The 14318-nt window shown below is 42.5% G+C and overlaps 2 non-coding genes across 2 annotated transcripts; one reads left to right on the top strand and one right to left on the bottom strand.

Moving 5' to 3' along the window:
• Positions 1 to 8399: 8399 nt before the first annotated feature.
• LOC145637478 (small nucleolar RNA R71) lies at positions 8400 to 8506 on the top strand. The gene has a single exon (XR_014114258.1). It is a non-coding gene; the product is annotated as a small nucleolar RNA R71 (small nucleolar RNA).
• A 3512-nt stretch (positions 8507 to 12018) lies between these two features.
• On the bottom strand, positions 12019 to 12124 carry LOC145637482 (small nucleolar RNA R71). The gene has a single exon (XR_014114262.1). It is a non-coding gene; the product is annotated as a small nucleolar RNA R71 (small nucleolar RNA).
• Positions 12125 to 14318: the final 2194 nt, after the last annotated feature.

The raw sequence follows: 14318 nt of genomic DNA, 5'->3' as shown, positions 1-14318 counted from the left end.
TGCAAAAAAGGGCAGAGAAGGAAAGAAGTAAGCCAACGCAGAAATTAACCGAAAGCAAAATAAAACAAGGCACTAACAAGGGAATCAGCAGAAAAGAGAAGAAAAGTCAAAAAGCAAAAACTAACCTTCTGCATGTCATGGCAAGCCGTAGCAGCAGGGAGACTAACTGAGTCGCGCGTAGAATCACCGGGGAGACGAACTCCTTGAGTCAAGCGGTACCCCAAAGTACCACCTTTCTGAGGGTTGTCCACAAACAAAGACTCATCAGCCCTCACATTCATCAGGGGCCGAAAGGGAGCATTCTCAGCTCCAGCAGGGCAGAGTATAGGGCGAAGATGGACATCGACGGGGACCTCTGAAAACTCAATAAACCCAGTAGGGCGGAAGTTACCCCCAGCAGAAATCGAGGTGGTAGACAGTGGGTTATCAAAAGCATCACTCAGGAACTGGTGAACGCGGCGGTTAAGTTCACTAGAGTTCTAAGTATCCACCCCCATGTCAGCATTCCCGCCTGGAAGCCTAGTGTTGGTAGAGGTAGATGCAAGAGGATCAGGGCCAGGGGATGTGCGAGCCTTTTTCGCTTCAGGCTCATCTCCAGCAGGAGCAGAGGACATCGGATCATCCTCCAAGTCAATAACTGGATGATCCTGCCTGTGAGAACCCCCTGCCCGGGAGAACCCACCTCTCGAAGCACTTCGAAGCCGTCCTCTCAGTCCAAAGGGACGCGGCGAAAACCGGGGGAGCTCCATGATAGTTTCATCAGGGAGCTAAAAGTTAGTAGCTGCAACAGAAGGGCAACAGTGTCCTTCGCAGCAGTAGCATCACCAGCAGCAGAAGGAAAGAGCAGAACATGCTCAGCAGAAGAAGTGGGCTTTTCACCCACAACAGTGGTCTCAGCCCCCTCAGGGGGAAACTGGAGAACACTATCAGCAAAATCGTCAGCAGTAGTTTTTGGATCATCAGAAGCTTGATCACGCTATCTTTTGGCAGCAGAAGTCTAAGGTGCCATCCGGTCGGAAGCCGCGACAGATTGCTTCTCAGGAGAAGCATCAGGCGCCGTTAACGTCTCAGATTCTGAAGCCGCCCTTCGAGGGGTGGGCCGAGTCTCACGCCTACTCCCAACAGTAGAGGATGAAGGCTCAACTTCAGCACGGCTGGACCCAGCACGGTCAGCAGTAGCTACAGTGCCAACAACAGCCCGCAGCTCAGCAGGAGCCAGACGCACTTCACCCTTCAGGGATCCTGCATACACCTCTAGTGTGTCAAAGAGCTCAGAGGAATTTTCAGGGGTAGTAGTCAAAGGGTCCCTCCAATTATCAGCCAGCCAAAGGATACGTTTGTCCAACTTGTCGTAGCCTGAAAAGGAGAAGGGTATGAAAATCAAATAAGGCAAAGAACCAAAAAAAAAACGACAGAAAGCCAAAAAGCTAACCAGACTCATGTGTATGGCATAAACGCATAGTAGAGAGCTGCTCGTTGCCCACAATGTATATGGATTTGGGCAGCAAGATCTTGGGAAACTTAGAGTCACCAGTCCTCGCTCCCTGCAGAGCCTCAAAAGCCTCTGTCTCACGTGCGAGCTCAGAGTGGGAGACGGTAACTCCAGCCATGTTAGTGCGGATCTCCCTGAAATTGCGCAGCGCAGCAAAATTAGAGGGCACCTTCACCTAGAAAAACTTGCCAGTCCAGTCCCTGAAGCGGCCAAGTTTTGGGTAGGACAAGACCATGCTCTCCTTGGGAGCAACATAATACCACCCGGACTCAGTCCCAGAAGCAGATCTCTTCAGGCTCATCAAAGATTTAAATAGATGCAAGGACTCAAGGTACCTCCGAAACCTCAAAAATCACAACAAGCAGACTAAAGTATGAAGGGAAGCAGGATGCACCAGAGATATGCAGATATTGAAGGCACGTAGCAGCTTCTTTAGAGTGGGGTCCAAAGGGAACCTCAAACCCAAGTCCAGCTGCGAGGCAAACACAGCAATGTGACCAGCAGGAGGAACAGATAGCTTTGCACCATCAGCAGGAAGAACCAGCTCATAGCCCTCACCAAAACCATAAACTTTCTGCCCAACAGGAGCAAGATCTAGCCTCTTAGCATCCTTGCGCCAACTGGAGTCCAGCACACAATTTTTAGGCCCATAACACTTGTCATCCAGAAAGAACTCGGTCTTACCCTCCTCTACGGGCTCCACAACATAAGTAGGCTGGCAGTCATAATAAGAACGGTCACCCGGAGACTCAGTCATCCTGCTCGATTGAACAGCCGGAGAAGGAGATGGTGATGGAGTCTCAGTGCTGCCACCCCGCACTACATAATGGTCAAACCGATTCACGTCAGCCATGTCATCAAGCCAAGCAAAACTGTTTAAATGAACATGGGGAATGGGGCTAACAAGAGACACGTCAGGCGGGTTAGCCTTGACAGCGTTAGCTAACATTTTATGGCGCATTGCGCGCATCCTCAAACGGGTGAGATGGGATAAAGGAATCCCATCCAGCATGAGCACCCGCTGGAAAAGGCGAAAGGCACTACCCTCAGCGGGACGACTATTGCCTGACCTAGACGCAGCAGTAGGAGTCGCAGCAGTACTCGTCCCGCTCGCAGCGGGGAAACAGTCAGAAGGCATAACCGTTTGTACAGGAATAGGGGAAGAAAAGAAACAGGGGAAGTGTGCACAGGGCGCTCACCTGAAAGAGAGGATCGGGAAGGAGAATCCGATCCAGTGGCCGCGAGAGGCTCACTCATGTTCTGACTATCAGAAGTGTCAGACATTATGAAATCTACAAAGAAATACAAGCCCACAAAGAGAAAGAAAAGCAATGGGCCACCGAAAATCAAAGATCAGTTTAGGAGACAAGAACAATGAAGGAATAAGGGAAAAGAATCAAGAATGCAATTACAACAACAAGAAAAAGAAGAAATGGGACAGCGACAATTGGGAAAAATCAAAAGACACAATCTTGTGAAGAAAAAGCAAAAAAAGAAGTGAAATTGGGTAAATACAAACAACAAAAGGTACAAAGTAAGTACCTTTAGGAGAAAAAGTTGCAGAAGCAACAGAGTACAACAACAATGGCGAACACAAAAGCCCGAGCAAGACAAAGTTCAAAACTGCAATCAAGAAAAACAAAATAGAAACAAGTCAGTAAAGAAACGAGAATTAAGTCGGGAAAAACAAATATAGTGGAAACTAAGGAAAAAACAAAGACGAAGAAGCAAGAACTTACCGCAACAATGGAGGAACACGAGCGTTTGAAAGAGGAAGAACAAAGAGCGAAAATTTTGAAATGCCAAGTAATGAAGAAGGGAAGATGAAAAAGTAAGAGGAGTAAAAGAAATAAGTGAAAAGGGGGACAGTGAATTTAACACGGAATAAATGGGCGGTTAGACACAAAGCAAAGCCAAACCGCCATGTCACTTCAGTAAAACCAAACTAACAGTCCGGATTGTCAACACATGTCCCACTCATGCAAACACTGTTCCCGCTAAAAAAAGAAAAAAAAAAAAAAAAAAAAAAAAAAAAAAAAAAAAATCCTCTCTGCAAGCTCGTCATTTCTCAGCCTTCAGCGGGAGTGATCGAAAAATCTCTCTACAAGCCCGTCATTTCTTAGCCTTCAGCGGGAGTGATCGAAATTCCTCTCTGCAAGCTCGTCATTTCTTAGCCTTTAGCGGGAGTGATCGAAATTCCTCTCTGCAAGCTTGTCTTTTCTCAGCCTTTAGCGGGAGTGATCGAAATTCCTCTCTGCAAGCTCGTCATTTCTCAGCCTTCAGCGGGAGTGATCGAAATTCCTCTCTGCAAGCTCGTCATTTCTCAGCCTTCAGCGGGAGTGATCAAAAATCCTCTCTGCAAGAGCGGGAGTGATCGAAATTCCTCTCCGCGAGCTCGTCATTTTTCAGAAACAGAGCCATCTTCAACATACAAATAGTACGATACCACAGCCATTAAAATCAGAACCTGACCTCCCAAGTCTCCAGGCCGCAACAACACCCAGGAGACTTGAGGGGCTAGGAGTGTACAGGTTAATTCGGCCGGACTACCCGTTGAGCCATGGCCGGTAAGGCTACATGCTCAGAACAGCTGGCATGAATAAACCTCACGCCATCTCTTGAGGGGCTAGTTGTAGGGGATAGCTCCTGCTGAGCTATTCCTTCCAGCTGGGCTCAGTTAAGAAGACTGTACCTGCATATAAAGAGTCGGCATGAGTGACCTCATACCACCTCTTGAGGGGCTAGTTGTATAGGTAGCTCCCGCTGAACTATCGCCCAGCCCTTAGGGTGCGCACTCACTGCCGAGAAGACAATTAAGGAGGGATCAGCAGCCGGTGGAGTCAGCCCGCAGGGCTGACCAGGCTGAACTCTCCATGAAGGAGATGGTACGCCTATAAATAGAGGGTAAAGTACAACGGAAAAGAGGTTAGACACTTAAGTTATTATACTTTCTATATCTCTCTAAGTACACTTTCTCTCTCTAAACACTCTCTAACTTAAGCTTCGGAGGGAGGTTCCTCGAGCCACCCCTGAGGGCAGTTTACGTGTGCTGTCGTGTGTAGGTTTGTTGACGGGACCCAGCTCACCCAGCAGAACCCTTAGATCCACACCTGAAACACATCCAATCACTCATCCTCCCTAACAATTGTGAAGTAGAGCAAACCACAAGAGCATATAGAATTCAAGACTAGTGCTCACAACTCAACTCTCATTTATGTGGCGAGTAAAAGATGTACTCGATCGATCTCCGTCCCAACCCCTTTATGTGAACAATGCCCTCCCAAACTCACAACACTCCCGTGTTTAAAAAGACATACACTCAACCTAATAGCCGACTCGGAATATGTCAAGTCATAACTTGCATTGATAAACAACACTTTCACATCCACACAACTCTATGCACAAGGTCGGAAGGTCTTTAAGGCTTGTAATGTAAGGCTAGGGTAAAGGGTAAGAAATATTTGGGAATAAGTGAGAGAAAAGTTATGCTTAAGGGGAGCCAAAACCTAATAAAACCAAGGTCAAAAATAAAGAATGACCAAACATCTCCATTCTCCAACATAACCAACTCCAACAAAAATCCACCAAATATAACTTCAAACAAACCAAACAATCCCAACACTTACAATTTCTCTCATAAAAATAAAATAATGTAGAACTTGAGTGAATAAACAAACCTTGAACTCATTCTTTTGTTTTTCAAACTTAATACTTTTTTTTCTTTTTGAATTTTTTTTTTCTTTTTATTTTTTTTTTTTTTTGAGCAACCTTCATATAGAACATTTGAACATTAATCAATTTTTTTCTTTTGCTCTTTTTTTATCTTTTATTCTCACATTGGAAATTTTCAACTTCGAACCACACATTCTTATTTTTTTTCCAATCACAAAACCAAAGAACAAATCACTCTTCTTTTATCTCCACATTGTGCAAATAATGTGCACACTACAACTCCCTCACCTCACCAACTATAGCTCCCCCAAGCCAAGCTTGGGACTAGTACCAATGGAGCTAAATAGGCTTGTAATGTGGCTAAATAAACAATGAAAGGGCACAAGCAACAACATGGGTAGCAAGAAGGGAACAAATGTATCTAATATCTTCTGAAGGCTACCTAAAAGAATGAACGCCTTTGTCTTCCACATGTGCATAATAATGAGCCATGAAACACTACTCATAGTTGCAAATCAATACTCAAATTCATTGACATACCAGGAACTAATACACATTTCTAACCAAACCAACTAGTCAAGCACTATATTCACAAGCAGTTGGACAAAATTGACGCAAGTAAGGCATCCAAGCAATCAAACTCCAAATCATGATCAACAAATCCACAATGCTCATCATCATATACCAAGAATTAAAACAATATTTTTCAAGTATGGGGCACAGGGAAGCATGATTTACAATTCATTGGAACGTATTTTTTGTATTTTTTTTTATTTTTTCAATTTTTTTTGTATTTTTCATATAGGAAAGCAGTAAAACTATACTAGAAAGCAATAAAAGGAAGAACCCATACCTTAATCCGAAAACTCCCCCAAGCCAAAATCAGACAATGTCCTCATTGGCTCAGGAATTCGCCTAGCATGGATAAACGCCACCTGGTTTTAAGAAAGAGACAAGGCAAAGAGGGAAAAGATAAAAAGAAAAAGGAAAGAAAAAGAAAAAGGAAAAATAAAGCGATAAAGGGGGTATATGGCGCGCCCAATCGGGCGGCCGGTCGCCTGGTCGGGCAATAATCAAGGACTAAAAACGACTAACCTCGCGCCCAATCGGGCGACTCTTCGCCTGGTCGGGCGATTTTGTGTCCTTGAAAAAGTACCTTCACGCGCCCGTTCGGGCGCCATCTTGCCCGGTCGGGCGAAATTTGTCGTATACAGACCTCTTCTCCCGCCCGATCAGGCAGGGGTTCGCCTGATCGGGCGAATTTAAGGCCGCAATCTTTCTTCTTCTCGCGCTCGATCGGGCGTGACTTCGCCCGGTCGGGCGGAGCTTCCGTAGCTTTTTATGGGAGCTTTTTGACACTAATTGCAAGGGACACCTCCTTAGACTCAGATTGCCTTGGTTCCCCACTCGACTGAGCTATTACTACTCGATCGGGTGGGACACTCATTAAAGGCTCAATTATCGCAACCTGTTCACCTTGCTCCTCATCCTCATCATCAAAACCAAGCCCTTCACAGTATAGAGCTCATTCTATTGCATCTACTTCTTCCTTCCATGTCTTCTTTCTACCTGTAGAAGATGCAACACAAGATACCGCCACCAAGGGATCTTTAACAAGAGCTTGGGGCTCATTAGAATAATTATTTTTAACCACATCAATGATAAAACACTTCTCCTCTGTCATGGGGCTTTGGGGGGCATTATTCAAGTTAAAAACAATATTATTATCCCCTACTAAAAGTGTCAATTTACCACCTTGTACATCTATAATTGCTCCCGCAGTATTAAGCAATGGTCTACCCAAAATAATATGAGTTTGCAAATCTTCATCCATGTCAAGAACAACAAAGTCAGCAGGTATATAAAATTTACCTACTCTAAAAGGCACATCCTCTAAGACACCTAAAGGGTATTTAAAAGAATGATCGGCCATTTGCAGAGTAATATTAGTAGATTTTAATTTACCCATATTAAGCTTAGAACACACACACAATGGCATCACACTAACACTAGCACCCAGATCACATAATGCACTATCAATGTTAAGATTGCCAATATGACAAGGGATAGAAAAACTACCCGGATCTTTAAGCTTAGGTGTAGAATTATTTTATAGTATGGCACTACATTTTGCATATGCAGGAATCTGTGTAATTAACTCCGCAAAAGGAACTGTTACCTGCAAATCTTTCACCATCTCTTGGAACTTACCAAACTGCTTATCCTCTTTAGTTTCCAAATGTCGATTAGGGAATGGCAATTTGATAGTGGGTTGTTGCACATCATTACTCTTGTCTTGAGTTACAACCTTCCCTGGAGTTTTACCTTGCAATATAACATCAAAAATATTAGTACTACCATGTTGCCCTGCAGGGCTAGGATTAAAACAGGTTCATCATCTTTGGGCATAGGAGGCCCATCGTAGAGTGAACCACTCCGGAGGGTAATTGCGAACGCCTGATCTGTAGATTGTACTGGTTGCGATGGTAGGGTGTCCTGCTGGTGGGTTTGCAGAGTAGAAGAAATTTGTGCAATATTGCTATCTAAGATTTTATTATGGGCTAGCATCTGATCAATTTGTGTATCTCTACTCTCCATATGCTTTTGCATATTACCTAACATCGCTCTGATTTCTGACAAAGCAATTAAGATCAGTAGGTGGAGGAGTTTGTGGTTGGGAATTCTGGCCAGAGTTGGGATGGTAGTATTTCTGTTGTGGTTGTGCTTGTTGTGGAGGTGGAGGTGAAGGGTTTTGTACATTGGTACTCCGGTAGGAAAGGTATGGATGATCCCTATACCCAGGATTATAGGTGTTGGAGTATGGGTTATTTTGCTTAATGGATTGAAAAGCGTTAACCTGCTCCATGGAACTCCTACACTCCTGTTCCCAATGACCTACGATTCCACAGTTTTCACAAAAAGCATCGTTAGCATTATTATTAATTGCAGAAACATTAGCAACATTAGAATTAGCAGTACTAAGATTATCTAATTTCTGACAAATAGAGGTTAGTTGAGCTTGCAAAAAGGATACTTAATCAACGTGGTGTTTGCCCTTATTTGCAAAACCCCTAGGATTCCCATATTGGGAATTGTGGATTGCCATATCTTCAATAACCTGTCCTGCATCATCAACATTAAGGTTCATAAACCTCCCATTAGCCGCAGAATCCAAATTGCTCTAGAAGAATTTCCAATCCCATTGTAGAAAACTTGAATCAACTGCCACTATGCTAGATTATGATGGGGGCACTCTCTCTGCAGATCTTTAAATCTTTCCCAAGCATCATATAATGTTTCATCCGGCTCTTGGGAAAAATTTTGAATTGCACTTCTCAATAAAGTTGTTCTCTCTGCAGGGTAATATTCATTATAAAAATTCAAAACAAGAGTCTCCCAGTTAGTAATACCAAGTGCAGTTCTATTTAAACCATTAAACCATAATTTAGCTTTCCCACTTAAAGAGAAAGGAAAAAGAATCTCCCTGATTTGGTCTTGAGTGACCCCAGCTTGGCTTATGGTATTACAATATTGACAATAGTCGGCAATGTGAAGATTAGGGTCTTCACCCTTGGCTCCACTAAATTACTTCCTTTCTATCATCGTCATGAACTGGGGCTTGATTGCGAACGGTACTCCCTCGAGATCTGGCACAGGAGAAAGGTGGGGAAAATGCGCCAAGGATGGCTGCGAATAATCGCTGAGCTTTTTAGGTGGTTCTCCTGTCATCTCTAATTTACTCGCCATTATTTGCCTGTACAAATTCTTTTGCCTATGGAAAGAGCGCTCGATCTCGAGATCGAATGGAATGTAACCTGATCTGGAACACCTAGGCATAAACAAAGAACTAGACGACAAATATTTAACACTCGGGCGACGAATTAATTTCTTCCGAATTAATTCGTCGAGTCAGTTCGTATATTTGCTTTGGTGTCACCCGAAGGGTTCAGTTAAGATTAAGCTGTAATATTAATTATACATTAATATTTCTGATCGGAAGCGGCCTCCACCTCGGCATTTCAATCACTTGACCTTACTGAATATATTAGCTTTCTAATAATTCTGAACCCGCTATTAGAATAATACACTTTTTCGAAGGACACCATTCCTTTCAATCTCCCACTTGTCCTTCCGGACAAGTAAGCATTTAGTGTATAGCCCCTTTCCTATGTCTATTCATGTCTCTTCATGAACTACAGGGTAAGATTATTCGTCATCCCTGTTACATCCAGAAGTGTTTCTCGAAATCCGAGTTTGACTATCAATAAGCAGATGAATTCTAAAATCCATCTGAGCACGGCCATGAATTTTCACAGTCTCGCTCTTCGAGAGGCCTTGTAAACAACAAGACATGTTCCCTATTGTTAGTAGGGGGACATTTCAAGTCTCGTAATGTAGCTTCTCTTACTAAGAGGACCTAGCCGCCTGATATATGTCGTTATAGTCTCCAATTACGGCAGAAGTTTGACGGATACCAAAAACGAACTAGTACTCAAACAAGAGACCTCCCATTTGATGAGTGTCATTTATGGCACTCATTTGATCTCTTTTAGGATGATTTTCACTCTATTTTATAGCTCTTTTCCTTAGTTTCTCTTAGTTTTGTTCTTTATTTCGTTAGTTTGTGCTTTTCGTAGTTAGTTTCCTTGTTTTGTGCATTTCTTTGTTTATTTGTTCTTTTTCCCTTTTATTTGTTTGTTTTCGTTTGTTTTCAGGTTATGATAATGTTTTCAAGGATTCCCGAACCTTCCTCTTACATTTCTCATCAAATTGGATGCCTCGTGTTCGCCTTTTGGACCTTCAAGTTTGAAGGAACGCAAGGAGCAAGTCAAGAGATCGGTGCACGTATGCGGTGGGGGCATCATCTTTGCCACAAACCCACCAAAATGTCCATTTCAAGACTGCCTACCTTAGTGTTCATCATCATCACCAAGACGAGCGCACGAGGTTTAGCTAGGACGAAGAAGGGGAGATGAGTGTTGCTGCCAGGTGCGGGCGCGCACGTGCAGGGTGCGGCCGCGCACCTGGGTTGTGCGGCCGCGCATCAGCTTGGTGCGGCCGCATCTGCCTGGGTCCCTGTTCCGTACCCTTTTTCGTGCGCCCGCACCTCCCGGGGTCTCTTTTTGGACGATCTAACCAACTCTTCTTTTGTATCTTTCCTATATATAGTATTTCCTGCTATTTTTAGAGAGAGAATATTTTTAGATAATCATTAGAGAAATTTTGAGATCATATTTTAGAGAGAGAAACTCTAGGTTTAAGAGAGAGAAATTCATGGTTGATTGTTGATGATTCAAGATTTCTTCATTTCCATTGATCTTTGATCAAGTATTGTAAGGATTACTCTTCTTTGATTCAATCTATAGTTTGATTTTAGTTGATTTCATTTGTTTTCCATATGCTTGGTTAATTGTTTTAGTTTGATTGATATTTGATTGAGGTTTGATTGATTTTTGTATTGATTTTAGATTGCTTGATATGATCATGATGAATGTGTTGATTAGTTTTGTTTTGATCTTAATTACCATGATTAGTTTTGTTTTGATCTTAATTACCATGATGGTGAAGCATGTATGAGTAATGGATTAGTGCTAATTAGGGATCATTGATGGAGTTGATAGTGTGATTAAATTTGGTTGATGATCATGTGCATGTGTGTGATTGATTGAATATTGGCCAACTTTGATTGTTGCACTAGATTGCATTGTAAGTTCACATTGATACGGACCATTGATTTGTGGCTTGCATTTACACGATTAAGGTGTCTTGTGATGTTTCCTAGCTAGAGCTTATCGTAGTTGACGCTAGTTAGACCTCTAGGAGAATAGCTTGATATGCTCTATTGGTTGCATGATTGATCTTCCCTCACATTGTTTGACTTAGCCAATTTGACCTCCTAATTAGCCAATTCCATTATGAATGCATGTGGATCCTAGCCCTAGTGCTTATTACATTTGATTTCTTCAAGTTTATTTGCCGAGTTTGTCCTAGTTTAGAATTCACAACCCTACCTATAGACTTCGGAATAGCTTGACTATAGACGATAGACAATAGCCCACCATTCCTTTGGGTTCGACCCTTGACTTACCCTATACTAGTATAGGGTTGGTTAAGTGTTTATAAATTTTGTTTGACCTTTGGGAAGGGTAGATAACGGCCTACGTTTTCCACATCGTGTCAAAATGGCGCCGTTGTCGGGGAATGGTGTCGTGATTGTGTATTGTTGTTGAGTCTATTCCACTTATTTCAAAAACACAAAAAGATTTTATTTCTTTCTTTTAGGCTACACTTGTAGCCGTGTTACTAACAATTTCTTTTGAGGTTTTGCATGCATAGTAGGACTCGAGATAGGCCCTTAGTTCCTTTGGATCCGGAAATTGAAAGAACTCTTTCACGAAGAAGGATATCCAATCGATCTTTGAGCCTAAGTTCCTCAAGTGAAGAAGAGTTTGAGGAAGAAGAGCAAGGCATGGGAGAGATTCCAAGAGTAGCTTTGAAGGAATTGGGAATTCCCGATGCTTATAGGTTTGAGAGTGGCATTGCTCCACCTACAACACCGGCGAATGATTTTGAGATAAGACCGGCCATGATCACTTTGATAGAACGGAGGCAATTTAGTGGAGCCAAGAGTGAGAGCCCGTTGGATCACCTAAAGGAATTTGAGAAGTATTGTAATACCATAAAGGTGAACGACATTTCTCAAGAGTTCATTCAGCTAAAGTTGTTTCTCTTTTCTCTTATTGGTCGTGCTTTAGAGTGGTTAGATGAAGAGGTTAAGCCAAATTCGCTTAGAACGTGGGATGATGTCACTAGAGCTTTCTTGTCTCGCTTTTACCCCCAAAAGAAGACGGCGGAGGCTAGGGCATTGATCCAAGGATTCAAGCAAAGACCTAATGAGAATCTCTATGAAGCATGGGAGAGGTACAAGGAGTACCAAAGAGAGTGTCCACATCATGGGATTCCCACCTATCAAGTGATACAAATTTTCTATGGAGGTTTGAGTGCTCAAGGCAAGTCATGCCTAGATGGAGGAGCCGGTGGTCCTATAATGAATAGGACGGAAGAAGAGGTAGTTGACATAATTGAGGATGTTGTGAGATACTATCGAGATTGGCAAGAAGGAGAGAGAGAGTCTACGAGTAAGAGTGGCTCAACGGTTTATTCCGTGGATCATCTCAACGTAATTAACAACTTGTCATCCCAAATTTCAAATCTAGGTTAGGAGATGACATCGATCAAAGCGAAGCTTGAGAGTATTTCTACGAATTCTTTGAGTCTTCCCTCCCAAACCAAAGGGAGGGGTACAATTTCTAACTCTTCTCTTTCTACTTCCAATAATATGCCAAGTGGATGTCTATTTTGTGATTCTTGTGGATCTTATGATCATGATTCTTCCATGTGTTCACAAGCTTTTGTTGATGGATGTGATGATATTGAAAATAATGAATGTGAACATGTGAACTTTGTGTCTAATGCCAATGGTGGTCAAAGGTTTGATGGACCTAAGAATTTTGGCAATAGGAATTCTCACCCTCAAGGTGGTTTCGATAACTATAACAATAGAGGCTATAGGAACCAAGGAAACCAAGGTTTCCGAGGGAACTATAACAACCAAGGTTATAGTAATCAAAACTCAAGCCATGGGTATGGTAATCAAGGTCAATCTCAAGGCTTTGGTAACCATTACCATAATGGTGGCAATAGTCAAGGCCGAGGGAATTGGAACAATAACCAAAGTCGGGGAAGTTTTTAAAACAACAACCAAATGGGACCCCCCCCCCCCCCGATTTTGCTCCAAAGCCCCAAGCCAATGGTGAAAATTCTTATTCCCAACCATCATCATTTAAGTCAAATTTGGAAGAATTGATTGATAATCAAACCAAGATCATTAACACCTATATGGCGATGAGTGACAAGAAATTTAATGAGATGATGACTCATAACAAAATTCTTGAGACACAAATAACCCAACTTGCAAACACTCTTAAGGATTACGCTAGTCCTTCCTTTTTGCCTTCTCAAGGAGTGGAACCCAAGAAACCCATGTATTCCGTCACCACTAGGAGTGGGAGAGTTCTTAAGAGGGTGTTTCTAGGTCCATTGAGGAGGATGAGGTGAGGAGTGTTTTGAGAGAGGAAGATGAGAAGGGTGTGTCTAAGAGTGTTAGTTGTGAGGAGGAGCAAGAGAAAAAGAAGGATGATGAGAAAGAGCGTGAGGAAGTAAGAATACCCGATCTACCATATCCGCAAAAGTTCTTGAGTCACAAAATGGATGAGCAATTTGGTAAGTTTCTTGATATGCTCAAGGAAGTTCATTTTTCTATTCCCTTCACCGATGCTATCCCCCAAATGCCTAGGTACTCTAAGTTCCTCAAGGAGATTCTAGATGGGAAGAGAGAGTGCAATGAGGTTGACTCGGTTGAAGTTGGAAAGTGTTTTAGTGCCCTCATTCACAAGGAGTTGCCCGAAAAGATAGAGGATCCGGGGAATTTCTCTATTTAATGTAAAATCAAGGAAATGATGTTTGAAAATGCTCTTTGCGATCTTGGTGCTAGTGTAAGTATCATGCCTTATTCGGTTTTCAAGAAACTCAAGCTAGGTGAGCTTCTTCCATCCAATATAACCCTTCAATTGGCCGATCGATCTATTAAGTTTCCTAAGGGGAGAGTTGAGGATGTTCCTCTTAAGATAGGAGAGTTCACTATTCCCGTTGATTTCATTGTGCTAGAAATTGAGGAAGATGACCATATTCTTATCATTCTAGGAAGACCTTTCTTAGCCACCTCGGGAGCTTTGATAGATGTGAAAGGAGGTCGTATTACCTTGAGAGTTGGTAAGAAGGAGGAAAGCTTTAAGTTGAAACCAATGCATGAGTCTTTGTCTCTTGTGCAAGGAATTATGTGTGCTAATTCCCCTCGTTCTATTGAAAATGTGTGTATGATTGATTCTTCAACTAATGAGGTTCTTGAGAATTTTGATGATGTTCTTTCAAGTTTTGATAGCATGAAGGTTAGTGAAGAGAAAATGATGATTCCCAAGCTTGTTGACGAGGAGGAAGTTGAGATTCCTAGTTGGTTTGAGTTCTTTCCTCAAGATGAAGAGGATGTTTCGATGATTATGGATGTTGAGGATCCATCTACATTGAGCAACAAGCC

Source organism: Chenopodium album, chromosome 6, assembly GCF_948465745.1.
Source record: "Chenopodium album chromosome 6, dcCheAlbu1.1, whole genome shotgun sequence".
In the NCBI taxonomy this organism is placed as follows: Eukaryota; Viridiplantae; Streptophyta; class Magnoliopsida; order Caryophyllales; family Amaranthaceae; genus Chenopodium; species Chenopodium album.
This window is presented reverse-complemented; position numbering and strand designations above follow the sequence as displayed.